Below are 14,248 nucleotides of genomic sequence, written 5' to 3' on the forward strand. Positions count from 1 at the left end.
AAAACCCTTCTGTAACACTGTCACTACATAAGACGGCTCAGACACTTGCTATGCAAACATACACAGATAACATCAGATCTACTCCTAACCTTTATTCAAACCCTAACCCAGCAACACTCACAAATAAATTAAACTGATCTACTTACCTAACCCTTTCTTTACCCCTAGCATGTGTACACACACACACACACACACACACACACACACACACACACACACACACACACACACACACACACACAAAAAAAAAAAAAAAACAACAGACACTAAACCTTTATACAATTTATGTGTTGAGGAGCAGACACTTTTGCTTGATGTAGTCTTCCAAGGAGGAAGTCAGCTTTCACCTGACTTGTTCTAGAACCTATGATTAGTAGAGTCCTGTCATTTGCATACTGAATTATTGGCTGATTTCTGCAGGCCTGTTATACATGGTCATCAAAAATAAGGAACAACAGGCGGTCCAGTTATAATCCCTGGAATATCATTCCCCTGTAAGCCCTGCCTTAGGTCTGCAGAGGGACTGATTACACCCAAAATGCAACTACCAGTTTAAAAATTAGTTCTCTATACATTGGAGTGGGAATAGTCCCTAGTCAAAGAAAGCAGAGTTTAAATAGTAAGAAACTATGGAGCACCATGCCAGAGGCCTTGTTGAAGTGAACAAATAAAACACTCATACTATCAAATTTATTCATTGTAGAGGAGATTAGACTGGTCATTTAAAACAAAGGCTATATTAGTTCCAAGTTTGGGCTGAAACAAGTATCAGATAGTTGTCATAAAAAAATGTATTGTTTTATTTTGTCTTTGAGATGTACTAGAATCTAAATAAAATAGCCCTTGCATATTTGTCATTGTGTATTGGTAAAGTGGCTTTTTTCACAGAAAGCCAGATTGGCTAAATAAGAATTTTTGCCTAAAGCTTGTCATTTAGTGTTTTTTTTTTCCTCGGGCTTGAATGGTATAATGAGCAGAAAAAATGTGCTGTCAAGGGTTGGGGGTTATAGCTATCTTGTGCAGCGCTGGTAAGTAAAGCAAATAGTGAAGTATCTGTCTAAATTTCTTCATCAGAATTAGTTCTGTCCTTTATTATTTTAAGGATATTTCCCATAATAATTTTTAATTCGATAAACTTTAAGGATGTAGTGTTAGAAAACAGGGGTATAGCTGGATTTATGCAACAGTATACATTACAAATTCCAGAATTTATTCCCCTGTAAGGATAAGCAATGCTTTTGTACAGCACACCTGTTCAGTACCAGAAACAAAATCATATGTCAAGTTTAAGCAAATAAAGACATTTTGTGAAAAACATTTAAAAAAAAAACAATAATTTAATAATGTAACACCATGGTAAATATGAGGGTTTTTTTTAATTTATTTACAAAAACATACTGTGCGTACTTAATACATGCCTGCTTATGCCCTTCTTTTGGAAGAACGTGCTTTGCACAGTACATACGGCAGCCTGTAATAAGTTGTTTACATGCTTGGAATGATGAAAGGAGTATAGGTAGTGGAAGGGGTAAGCCACGATTTTGTATTTTTCAAATAGAAGAATCTTCTCATTTTGGGAAATGCAGACAGAAGAGTTGTCCCTTATCCTGAGATCCCTTGACAATGCCTTTTAACAGAATTAAGATTTTTAATAAAAAGCACTTAAATACATTGTTTAGTTTGACAGTTTAGTAACTGACATGATCTATGTAATATAAGTCCTTCAAAAGAACTAACGAGTTTAAAGTAAGGAAGGTGTCTTCTATAAAGCATCTTGAAGGGGTATCTTGCAGGCTTTCACTCACTATATGTCCCATATAGGAGAGTGGTCACTTATGCAATTCATTAAAAATCTAGCTCTTCTGAAGTGGTCTGGGCAGATAATGAGGAGACATTCCACTGCAATCTTGTATTTATATTTGGGGTCATTTCTAGATATAAGACAAACAAGCTGGTAGGCAAAATAGATGGAGAACAACTATGATCGAGTGGCAGTCCATTAAAATTGTCATACTGAACCATTTCACTTTGAAGGTTTCTGAAAACTACCCATAGATTTTGGGGCACAATTTGAAGTATGACAAGGCAATGCAGAAGAGCAGTCATTGGCATTTTATGTCTGCATGCAGGTAGATATCATCAAGCAGTCCTTCACAGTTCAGACTGGGAGGTAATTGGAAGTCATTTGGACAACTGTGCCGGACACACATCAGCACATCACCACAACTTTTATGAGGTCTGTCCTTACAGGATGGTTTGTAATTGTGCATAAATATATTTGCACTCATAATTGATAGCTTTTGTCCATATTCAGTGCTAATACATTTATCCAGTTTGGGTCCCTGACACTTGATGGAGTTTTCGGAAACTCGAACTCCATATGGTCGAGACCATATGATCGAGTTTTTGAAAACTTGAAACTTTTGAATGGAGATCATGGTACAGTGAGGATCAGGAAATTTACTGTTTTCCTCATTGTAGTGTGATCTATGTGCTGGTATATATAATTTGCAGGGGATGTTGGGGGTGCATCCCTCCACATGGGGGGTGCAGGGAGTCTTACCCCCCTGCAAAAATGTAAAAAGATTGATTTTTGTGTGTCTGTGATTTTTTTCTTTGATGTTTAAATTTTCAGAAACATGATTATATGGTCACTTTTATATTTTTTTCAAGTTGATAGACCCCAGTTTGCATTCATAAAGAAGAAATACTTTCATAAGTCACACTTCTTATACTTCATGCATTTACATGCAAGGGTTTCTGACCTTTAGGGGTTACCAAGTAGGAATCATTAGGGTTTTGTAGTTGATGTTTTGTTTTGGTTCCCTAACACAACTTATCCAGCAAATTTCCCAATCAGGTCTTGAAGGTATATATAGTCATTTTTCTTAAAGGGGCAGCAGAAGCCCACTAGCTCACATCAATGGTGAACTTTGAGGGCTGAGTGGTGCCATCACCCATTTTTGGATAAGGATATTTTTATTATATTTTCCCTTGCACAGATGTATCTTCCATTATTGTGCTAGCACCACAGAGGCCAAGAATACATCCAAACCTGTAGACTTTGATTTTAAGATAATATGTTCCCCATTAGCAAGTATGGGCTCCACCCCCTCCCTCTGAGGAAGATATGTGAACATCAGCCACACAACTCCAGCCACCCATGTGCCAGCTTCTCTAATACCCAAGCCACTATCAAATCTAGGTCAGCTGGTGCAAATGTAGGGATTTGTTCATGCAAGCCATGGAGATGACAATGTAACTAATGGGTTGAGAATAAGATGGTATGTGGTCAGGTATTGTGTGAATATCCTTACAATATCTTGCTTACATGATATGCAATGTCTGTATATTGTTTTATAGGGGGCGATGGGCTGGCGTTCTGGTGAAAGAATCATGTTAAGTACCCATTTCTGGTTATTCTACCGAGATACAGCCAATGTTATTGAAAATAGAGTATATAGGCTATAGGTCACTAACAAAAAATGGGAGATGATTGGAACAGTACACCAAGTGCTGTTAGATGGGCAAATAGGAGTGTGGCTATTAAATTTATTTTATTTATTTATTTTATTTTATTTTATTTATTTTATTTTATTTTACATTTGTTGACCGGGTTAGTCTAACTGGATATATGTCCATTTTCAGTAGAGGCCCGGGTAGAAAAGCTCCAAGTATAGGCAGTGACATGACATACATTGTATGAATGAGTAACATGAGATACAGTACATTATTTAGATTCTACATAAGTAAACTTGTACAGAGTTGTTTAGTTAAGGCTAAGCTAAGATCAAATACAGAGAACAAAACAAACATTTTTTTTTGGTCTGTTTTATAGACATACAAACTTATGATAAGGTGTTGTTAGGGATAACCAAACGAATAATGCATGTCAGGAGGGATATAGTGATGACCATGGAAGCTTTAGAAGGGAAAAGCTTATAAGAATGACTGGATGAACTTAGAATGTCCATGATATGCTGGTGAGAGGAAGGGAGGAGAGAGAGAGAAAATAAAAGAATAAAGGAAAAAGAGTAGTTAAGTGGATAAAGGAGTTGAAGAACTAGCACAAGTTGGACAGATGATGAGATAGGATTATGGGAGAGCAAGAAAAAGCTATACAGTAATCATGAGAGAACAGGTAATGTAAGGAGAAGCTGTAGCATGCAGCAGAGTAAAGAAAGTTACAGTCCAGAGTAAAGTAGCTCACAGTACAAGTGGTCGAGCGTAGCAATATTCCTGAATAATGGACAGATCTTTGCAAAGAAATGGCAAAGAAGGACAGGTGTAACAGCAGATTACCAATCCTTAGAGTAGTGGCTTATTATGGGATGCTGCACCCCTGCACTGTAAACCGACAGTTGCTATGATAACCTGGTAATAGAGGGACACCTCCAAATAAATATAATGTACAAAATAACACAAATGTGGTAATATAGATGAACATTTTTAAGTTAAGTAGCAGTACATCCTATGTATCCAAGAGACAAGATGGAAGGGCAGTGCAGCAAAGCCACTTGTTTTGAGATCCAGAGTCTACTACTCATGAGGGGACAGGCTTGAAATGTGTTGGAATTTTGGTGAGAGAGGCTCCAGAAGTCAGTGAGGGGTATCATCAGAATTAGAGACAGAATAGTACCCTAAATAAACAAATAACCTTAGCAGAAGTGAAAGAACAAGTTAAAAATCTGAAGAATAATAAAGCTCCAGGGTTAGATGGGATAATCTCAGAAATATATAAAATTCTTCCAGAGCACACAATAAAGTTATTACTAAGCACATTCTCCATGGTTAAACAAGACTTGATTCTCCCTCCCTCGTGGAAGTACTCAATAATTTCCCCATTCTGAAACAAGGTAAGGACCCCCAACTATGTGCATCCCATAGACCCATATCATTGTTAAATATTGATTATAAAACGTTCATGTCTATCCTGGCCAAAAGACTAAAGAATATATTACCCAACAAACTATACAATAGAAAGAGGAAGCTACTACATGATAGAGCAAAATCCCAAAAAGGGAAGGCATCTCTGATCAGTATTAGCAAAAAACTACGGGCACTCATAAAATTGTCTAAGGCCAGCTTAGAGAGAAAAATTGCACAGGACACTAAGGATAATCACAAGGCTTTCTTTAGATATGTTAGCAACCTGGATGGGATTTCCCAGATATGCTCACAATTAGTCCAAAATGACAAAAAATACACCGAACCCACAGACATTGCCAACATCCTAGCTGACAGGTTCAGTGCAAACTTCTCCCCCCTTCCCCACCAAAAGGGCAAATATCTATCCCAGCAGAGTGCTGCCCCCCTGACATCTCAGATGCTCAGGTAAGAGCCGCCCTCTCCAAAGCAAAAAACACAGCATCAGTGAGACCAGACGGTGTCCCTGTCTGCATCCTACATGAACTCCAAGAAGAGCTAAACCCAAACCTAAAACTACTGTTCATTCTCAGCCTTACTACAGGATATGTACCCAAAGAGTGGCGTACAGCAACAGTGGTCCCTCTCCACAAAGGTGGTGCCTCAATGGATCCTGGAAACTATCACCCCATAAGCCTGACTAGCTTGGTCTGCAAAGCTATTGAAAGGATCATCATGGACCTCATAAATAAAGATATTGGGGACCTACAGACACTGGATCCTACCCAGTTCGGCTTTGTTAAGTGAAGATCCTGCCTCTTAAACCTGGTCGATTTCTTTGAAACAGTCACCAAGGCCATTGACGAGGGGAAGGTGGTCCACACAGCCTACCTGGACCTCGCAAAAGCCTTCGATACAATACCCCACTTGGGCATTATAGATAAGCTCACCAGCTTAAATATAAACCTCTATGTCACTAGATGGGTTGCAAACTGGCTCAAGGACAGAACCCACATGGTTAGAATTGCTGGAGCCATGTCAGACTCCAAACCAGTTACAACTGGTGTCCCACAAGGCTCAGTCCTGGGACCTCTCTTGTTCAGTATATATTTCTCGGAGGTACAGGCCAGCACAGAAGGACTGTGGCTGACCAAGTTCGCAGATGACTGCAAACTTGGCACCATAATAGACTCTCCAGCCGACACAAGCATCCTCCAAAAGGGCCTCATAGAAACAGACAACTGGTGCCAGAGCCATGGCCTCAAGCTAAATGCCAAAAAGTGTATAGTCATCCCCTTTGGCAAAAACAAAGTGCCCACAAATTACCACATAGGTGGTAATCCATTAAGTACAGAAGAAGTAATTAGGGACCTGGGGACCCAAGTTGATAGCAATCTCTCATTTGACAACCACGTGGCCAAAGTGGTTAGAAAAACATTTTATATAGCCCACCTAATCATGAAGGGATTCACATCTAGATCGGGGGGGGGGGGTCATCGTGCCTCTTTACTCATCCCTCATCAGGCCCATAATTGAGTACAATGCCCCTTTTGGGATGTACCAAACCAGTCACCAGCAGCAACTGAAAAGACCACAAAAGTACCTCACCAAGAGGATCAAAGGGCTCAAACAGATGCCATATGCTGCCCGGTTAAAGAAACTCCAGCTCTACTCAGTGGCATACCGCCTGCTCAGAGGCGATCTGTACCTGATGTATAAAGCCGTGTCCAACCTAGAATTAATGGACATGCTGCACCTCCGAAAATCCAAATCCCATCGAGCTACGCGCTCGAGAGACTTGAACCTCAGCACTGAAATAAATAGGACATGCTGGAGGGACAGATTCATAACCCATAGGCTCCCTTTACTCTGGAATAAAATCCCAGTCCAGGTTAGGCAGAGTCCCTCATTGACTCTCTTCAAGAGGAATATTGATGAGTGTATGGGAGATCGTAGGTTTACCCCGGGTATCACTTCTGTGTCACTGTTAGACAGAGGCACAGTATACTAACCTCGAAAAAGGGCATAGCAAAATTAATTTAAAATGGGTGGCGAAAGCCAAACACACTCTGGCTAGGCTTATAAATGCCCTAGGGCAGATAGCCTAGTATGAACCTATGAACCTAATACACTTTGATCAAACTGGCTTTATCTCACATAGAAAAGTACACGACAATATTATTAAGCTACTATCTCTAATAGACATTGCAAACAAAACCAAGAAACAATTAACTATTATTAGTCTGGATATTGATAAGGCATTCAATTCTCTTAGTTGGTCATACTTACAAAAAATCTTTAAAGAATTTAACTTTACTTCAGATTTCACTAAATTGATATTAAATATTTATAATGATCCTAAAGCATTTGTTAAGACTGGTTCATGTCTACCATCCCCAGTAAAAATTCATAAGGGAACTAGACAAGGTTGCCCTCTATCCCCATTATTTTTCACTTTATCAGTTGAACCTTTTGCTTCATTTATTAGAAATATCCCAAATATCAAAGGATTTCAAGTTAATGAGTTATACTCTCCAAAAGTGCAGCTTTTTCCTGACAATATTCTACTAACATCCAGTGACATAGAAGGCTCTTTACAACATATCATGAATGCATAACTCCAGTTTGAAAAATCTCAGGGCTCAATTTTAATCAGAATAAACAAAACACTTCTGCTGTGGTGCAGCGGTAGTATTGTTGCCTCACAGCAAGAGGTTCTCCTGTTCAATTCTCGGCTTGGATTGGGAGTGCCTTCTCTATGGAGTCTGCGTGTCCTCCCCGCAGTCGAGTGGGCATTCAAAAGGCATGTGTTGAATGGGCATGCCTTCGTTGAAGGTTGGGCATCAGGCTGGTAACTCGACACCATAAAAAAAAAAAAAAACAACTGCCAATCATTAGCGGACCGGAGTTTCGCTGTAGCGACCACTAACCTGGAAAAGCTGAAAGACAAACAACAACAACTTTTCATCAATAAGAAAATAAATATCAATTTGAAAAAATACAGTACATTCAACTGGGAAAATGATAAGACATATTATCTAGGAATAAGTATTAAGAATAAGTGAAATGAGACTATTAAGTTTAACTTCAGTAAACTGGTAGCTATAATCAGTGACTTGACTGAAAAGTGGAACAAAATGTTTTTCACCATGGAAGGACTTACATTAATAAAAATGATTATTTTGCCCAAGATTTTATTTTACATAAGTCATTGATTTTACCTCCTCCTAAGAAATTCTTTAAACAAATAGATTCCCATTACTAACTTTTCTATGGTTCCCAAAGAAACCAAGAATAGCCTATATATGGCATGTTAGAGCCTGGGACAGTAATGGGATTGGCTTTTCCAATGTAGAATTATATTCCAAATCTGTTATTATTAACATAATACTACACTGGATTTTGTCCATATACACCTCTAGCTGGAAACAACTATATGAAATATATATAACTTCCTCTGAAAACGCAGAAACCCAGTTGAAGGAAACCTTTGGAATTAACAAATAGTTGGATACTACATGAATATTGCTTAAATAATAAGAAATGTAGCCACTTCTCACATGGTATAAACCAAATATTTTATATTTTCAAAAATATAATCAACAACTATTATAGTTTAAAGAACATCTTTTTCATTACATTTCCCATAGCTTATACACCCGATTGCCTAGATACCTTCAATATCAATAAGATGCGGAATCTTAAAGAGAATAATCTAAAGTTTTGGCACCAGTTTATAGACAATAAGAACATCCAACCAATGAACTTTCTCTTAGCCAGATATAATGTCTGTCAAGATAATTGGCTCTGTATTCAATCTTTAAGACCGTTTGTTGAAAATAAAATGAGAGTATTAATAAATCTGGAAACTGATATTATAGCAAGATTGATACAACTATTCATATGGTGTAGTTCGATGAACACTGAACATAAATTAAGCATATCACCTGTATATAAAATCCTACAGAAGACTCGATTACTTTTGACCAAGCTTTTTGGAATTATACGATAAAGATTAATGGTGAACCTTTATCTAACGATAATAAGAAACAGTTATTAAATTCAATAAAAACACTTCATCATCTTTATATTGGAGACTTATATACCTGGAGATTTATTCATAGAAGCTTTTACACTCCTTACAGAATTGCCCTTATAACCGAGAGTAATGAAAGCAAATGCTGGAGGTGGGGTGATATTCTTGAAGCCAACTGGGTTCATATGCTCATCGAATGTAGAACTCTCACACAATACTGGAGTGATTTTAGACATTTCTCAAAAGTCCTGTGGTCTGATAACTGTCAAATTACTAGCTCCTTGATATTATTCAATGTCCCTACCCCAAATGTAATCCCTAGGCATCAGTTACCTGTTCTTTGGTTAATTCTAGCTATTGCTCGAAAAATAATTACATTGAACTGGAAAAATAAGCAAGATCTTATGTTTACTGAGTTTATTTCAATAGCAAAATCTGTATTTAAAAAAGAAATGCAAACTATTTATCAGAGATCATCAAATGTAACACACAAATGACTAGCTTGCCAAACCTTGGAGAGATTGTTAGATAAATATTGATTACTTTTCTTGGATAAAACAAATGCTTATCATGGATGTTTGTATATAGTGTAAATAGTTATTATGTTTTATATTGTTTATTTTTAATACTTTATGTTGGGCAGCCGCGGTGGTGCAGCAGTTAGCGTTGCTGCCTCACAGCAAGAGGTTTTCTGGTTTGATCCTTGGCTGGGGTGCCTTCTGTGTGGAGTCTGCATGTCCTCCCTGTCATCGCATGGGTTTCTTCCAGGTGCTCTGGTTTCCTCCCACATCCCAAAGACATGCTGTAGGTGGATTGAACACTCTAAATTGGCCCTCGGCATGAGTGTGTGCCTTCTGTGGAAGGTTGGGTGCCAGGCTGGCAACTCGACACCGTAAAACTCCACTGCCAATCATGAGTGGACAGGTGATTTGCTGTGGTGACCCCTAACCGGGAAAAGCCAAAAGAAAAAGAAGATTTTTAATACTTTATGTTCATGTTTATTAACAAAATTTAATAAAAATGTTTTTGAAAAAAAAAAGGAATTAGTGACAGACTTGGAAGACTTTCTATATTTACTGAAGAAGACAGCATTAATGGAGATTAATACCAAAGAGCTAAGAATTAATCCTAAGCCATTAGTCAATAACCCTTGGAGGAAAGTTTTGTCATTGATTGATACTTTGCAAATGGAGCCAGTCTCTTCCTGATAAGTTATTTATTATGATACATCATCCATATTCAAAAATTTGTTGGCATCTTAAGTTTACTCATGTCAGACTGAATGTAAATATTGTATATAGTTATCTAATTTATTATTCATAATGTAAAATAAGTATTTACTATGTTATATGTTTAAAATAAAAATTATCTGAGTAAAAAAAAAAATAATTAGCGACAGACTCATGGTAATCAGACTCCAGTGTAATGATAGGGCAGTATTCATAACCTCAGCCTATGCCCCACAGCAGGGTTGTGATAGTGAGGAAAAGAGTGCGTTGAGACAGCAGTTTCAGGGCCTACTAGATAAAGCAGGAGAACATGAATTGGTGTTGATAATGGGAAACATGAATGCACATATTGGGAGGGACAAAACAGGATATGGGTGGGACAACAGGAATAAAGAAGGAGAAGCCATTTTAGACCTCTGTCTGACAAATGGCTTGATAGTCACCAACACGTGGTTCAGAAAGAGAGACAGTCACAAGATCATATACAAGAGTGGCTAACATGGAACTCATGAACAAACAAAAAGAGAACCAGGGAGAAAAAGTACTGCCACTACTTTTATTTTGTTTCCACACACCAAACAAGTTGTACCAAAACGTTATGAACACCTTCAATTACACTTGCGTTTTCGTCCCTATAAACATGGACTTCATCAGATAAATGACATTTCATTTCATTTGTCTTTTATACAACTTCCCTAAATGAAACCCAATAAAAACCTTTTATTTCAAATTCATTAAGCAAATCAAGTTCCACCTAATTCATTAATAATTAATGATAAAACAATTCATTTTTCATTTAAAATCACTGATTCATTAAATCTTTCGTACATTTTAATACCTTTCATTTAAAACATTTCTTTAAAAACCATGTGTGATATGATATGTTATGTAAATACTTTAAAAACATGTTGTTATTATTTCATTTCAATGATGCATTCTAGACAATAAAGTAAAATAAAATAAAAATGTCCCAACATTTCATAGCAACAGTGCCATCTTCTGTTTTTGTTTTATATTGCACTTGTTTTATTTTTCCTTTTTTCTTTTCACATTCTAGTTGCTCTTAATTTTAATAGGGGTAAGATGGATATATATTCATTTAATCCAGGGGCTTTGTTCGCTTCCAGGGTTAACTGCCACCATAATTCCCTATAACCTACTATTTCCTCCCTGGGGCCTCCTCTAATGTCACATTTAACCTGATCCAGGACAAAGAAACAAAATTTGTATCCCTCACATACCTTGGAATGTCTAAACAGTGCATTTGTCTCTTTCCCCTTTTTATGTTGTAAATGTGTTCATATATTCTTTTCTTTAAAGTTCTCTCAGTCTTGCCCACATAAAAGGAAAAACATTGTACACAAATGGCAAAATATACCAAACCTCTGGAGTCACAGTTAAAATATCCCTTACTAATTAGCCAACGTCCCCTACTCTCCAAATGTCATTTATCTGATGAAGTCCATGTTTGTAGGGACGAAAACGCAAGTGTAATTGAAGGCATTCATAACATTTTGGTACAACTTGTTTGGTGTGTGGAAACAAAATAAAAGTAGTGGCAGTACTTTTTCTCCCTGGTTCTCTTTTTGTTTGTTCATCAGTCGAGTGGAGAGATTTCGCTTGTGGATTATTTAACATGCAACTCATGTAGACTTTCTCCTAGTAAAGAAAGGGCACTGGGTTAGAATCAATGATTAAAAAGTCCACCCCAGTGAAACAATCAGCCCACAGCATAAACCCATGGCTACCACAATCAGCTCCAAGCAGTGGTCAGAGAAGGCTCTAAGATCAACAGATACCAGGCTGAAGACCTGGAAGTTGATGGGAGAGAAAGTACAACAATTCAGGAAATTACTCAGGTCTCTACCACCCCAATAAGAGGAAGAAATAAGTGGAGGTGAAGAAGAATGGAAGTGCCTCTAAATAGCATGTGTGAGGACTGCAGAACTGATATGTGGCTGAGCCAGGTATGGAAACAAGGTACGTAAGGAAAGCTGGTAGAGGAAGGCAGAAGTCCAGGAAATCATCAAAAGAAAGAAGGAGTGCAGGAAAAAGTGGGACATAGAAAAGACCAACCAGGCTAGGAAGGAATACTGATTGGCTGACAAAGAAGCTAAAAAAGGAGTTGCAGTAGCAAAGAACAGGGCATCGGAGGTGCGCTACCAGCTTCTAGAAGGTGACTTAGAAGGTGGCACAAAGAAACTATATCAGGTTGCAAGGCAAAGACAGAAAGATGATGAACATAGTCAAATACCCTTCATAAGGGATGCCAGCAACAACCTGCTTGCCAGTCCAGAGGACATCAAAAGCAGATAGAAGGAGTATTTCTAGTAGCTTCTGAATGAAGAAATTCCCACATAAGATGTCTTGCCCCAGGCACAGCCTACAGTGAGAGAAGAAGAGGAGCCCACCCTAGAAGAAGTAAGAATAGCACTAAGGAAAATAAAGTCAGGGAAAGCCACAGGCTCAGATGAGGTCACAGCAGATATGCTACAGATGTTGGGTGAGATGGCGCAAAATGGCTCTTGAGGGTACTGATAGCAATGTGGAGAGAAAGGCATATTCCAGATGACTGGAAAATAAGCATACTCATGCTAGTGTACAAGAACAAAGGGGACATCACAACTCTGGGCAATACAGAGGTGTCAAACACCTGTCGCATTGCACTAAAGTTCTGGAGAGAGTGACTGATAAATGGATATGCAGAGTAGGAGAATGTAAGATGGGAGATGAACAGTTCATAGTCAGATCAGGATGCAGCACAACCAACCTGATATTTGCAGTGAGACAGACAGTTGAGGATAAGGTAAAGAAGAGGAAGGAGTCCAACTGGGAATTCCTAGACTTGAGAAAGCATATGACAAGGTCCCAAGAAAGCTGAATTGGGCAGCACTGAAGTGGCTTGAAGTCCTGGAAACACTGGTAGAATTAATGCAGACTATGTACAAGGACCCAATGACTCAAGTATGAACAGTGTTTGGTCTCACAGAGGGGTTTCCAGTGGGAGTGGGTGTTCACTAGGGTTCAGCTCTGAGCCTACTACTGCTCATATTGGTGATGGATTACATTAGCAAACAGGTTGGATGGGGCAGATCAACAAAGTTGCTGTATGCAGATGATGTGGCATTACAGGCTGACTCTGAAGAACTTCAGCAAAGGATAGGGGAATGGAATACAAAACTGAATGCACATGGGATGAAACTAGGTATGAATAAGACAGTGGTAATGGCAGCAAATTGGGGAAATCAGAAGAAGCTAAGAATTGAGATAGAAGGAAAGACAGTGGAACAGGTTAATAGCTTCAGGTATCTGGGAGGGGTGGTTGAGGAGAAGGGGAGTCTGAATAAAGAGGTCAAAGCTAGAATCAGAGAGGCTGCAACCAACTGGCATAGATTCTCAGGTGTAGTCTATGACAGAAGAATGCCAAAGAAGCTGAAAAGTAAGGTGTACAAGACAGCAGTGTGACCAGTACTATTGTATGGTATACAAACCTGGGCTATAAAGGAAGAGCAGATGAAGAAGCTAGACGTGGTGGAAGTGAAGTGCCTGAGAAAGGTGGTAGGATGCACACTGTGGGACAGATGAAGAAATGAGGACATAAGAGCAGAAGCCAAAGTGGCTCCAATTGCAGAAAAGATCAAACAGAACAGATTACAGTGGTTTGGACATGAGTAGAAGAGTAGAAGACACTCTGGTGAAGAAGATTTAGGACATACAGGAAGATGGTAAGAGGAAACAAGGATGTCCAGCAAAGAGGTGGATGGATTGTGTGAAAGAAGATCTGTGACAGTCAGACATGAGTGTTGAGGAAGGCAGGAGTGTGGCATTGAATGAAGAGAGAGGGCAACAGTTAACAAGATACCCCAACCCCATGTAGAAAATGGGAAAACAGGGGCTGATAATGATGAAGTAGCAGTATCCATAAGTAGGCAGAATTTTTGGGCATCCAGACACTCAAGACACCAAACATGGCAAATGAAAAAAATAATAAAATAAACAAATAAATACTACAACTATTACTACTATTAATAAAAATAAAAATACAAGTGGGCACATTTTCTTTTACTGAAGACCAGCTTTATTCAGAGCTGATTACAGATTTAAGACACTGAAAGAA

Source organism: Protopterus annectens, chromosome 1.part1 (genome assembly GCF_019279795.1).
Source record: "Protopterus annectens isolate FY-2018-M chromosome 1.part1, PAN1.0, whole genome shotgun sequence".
Lineage (NCBI taxonomy): Eukaryota > Metazoa > Chordata > Ceratodontiformes > Protopteridae > Protopterus > Protopterus annectens.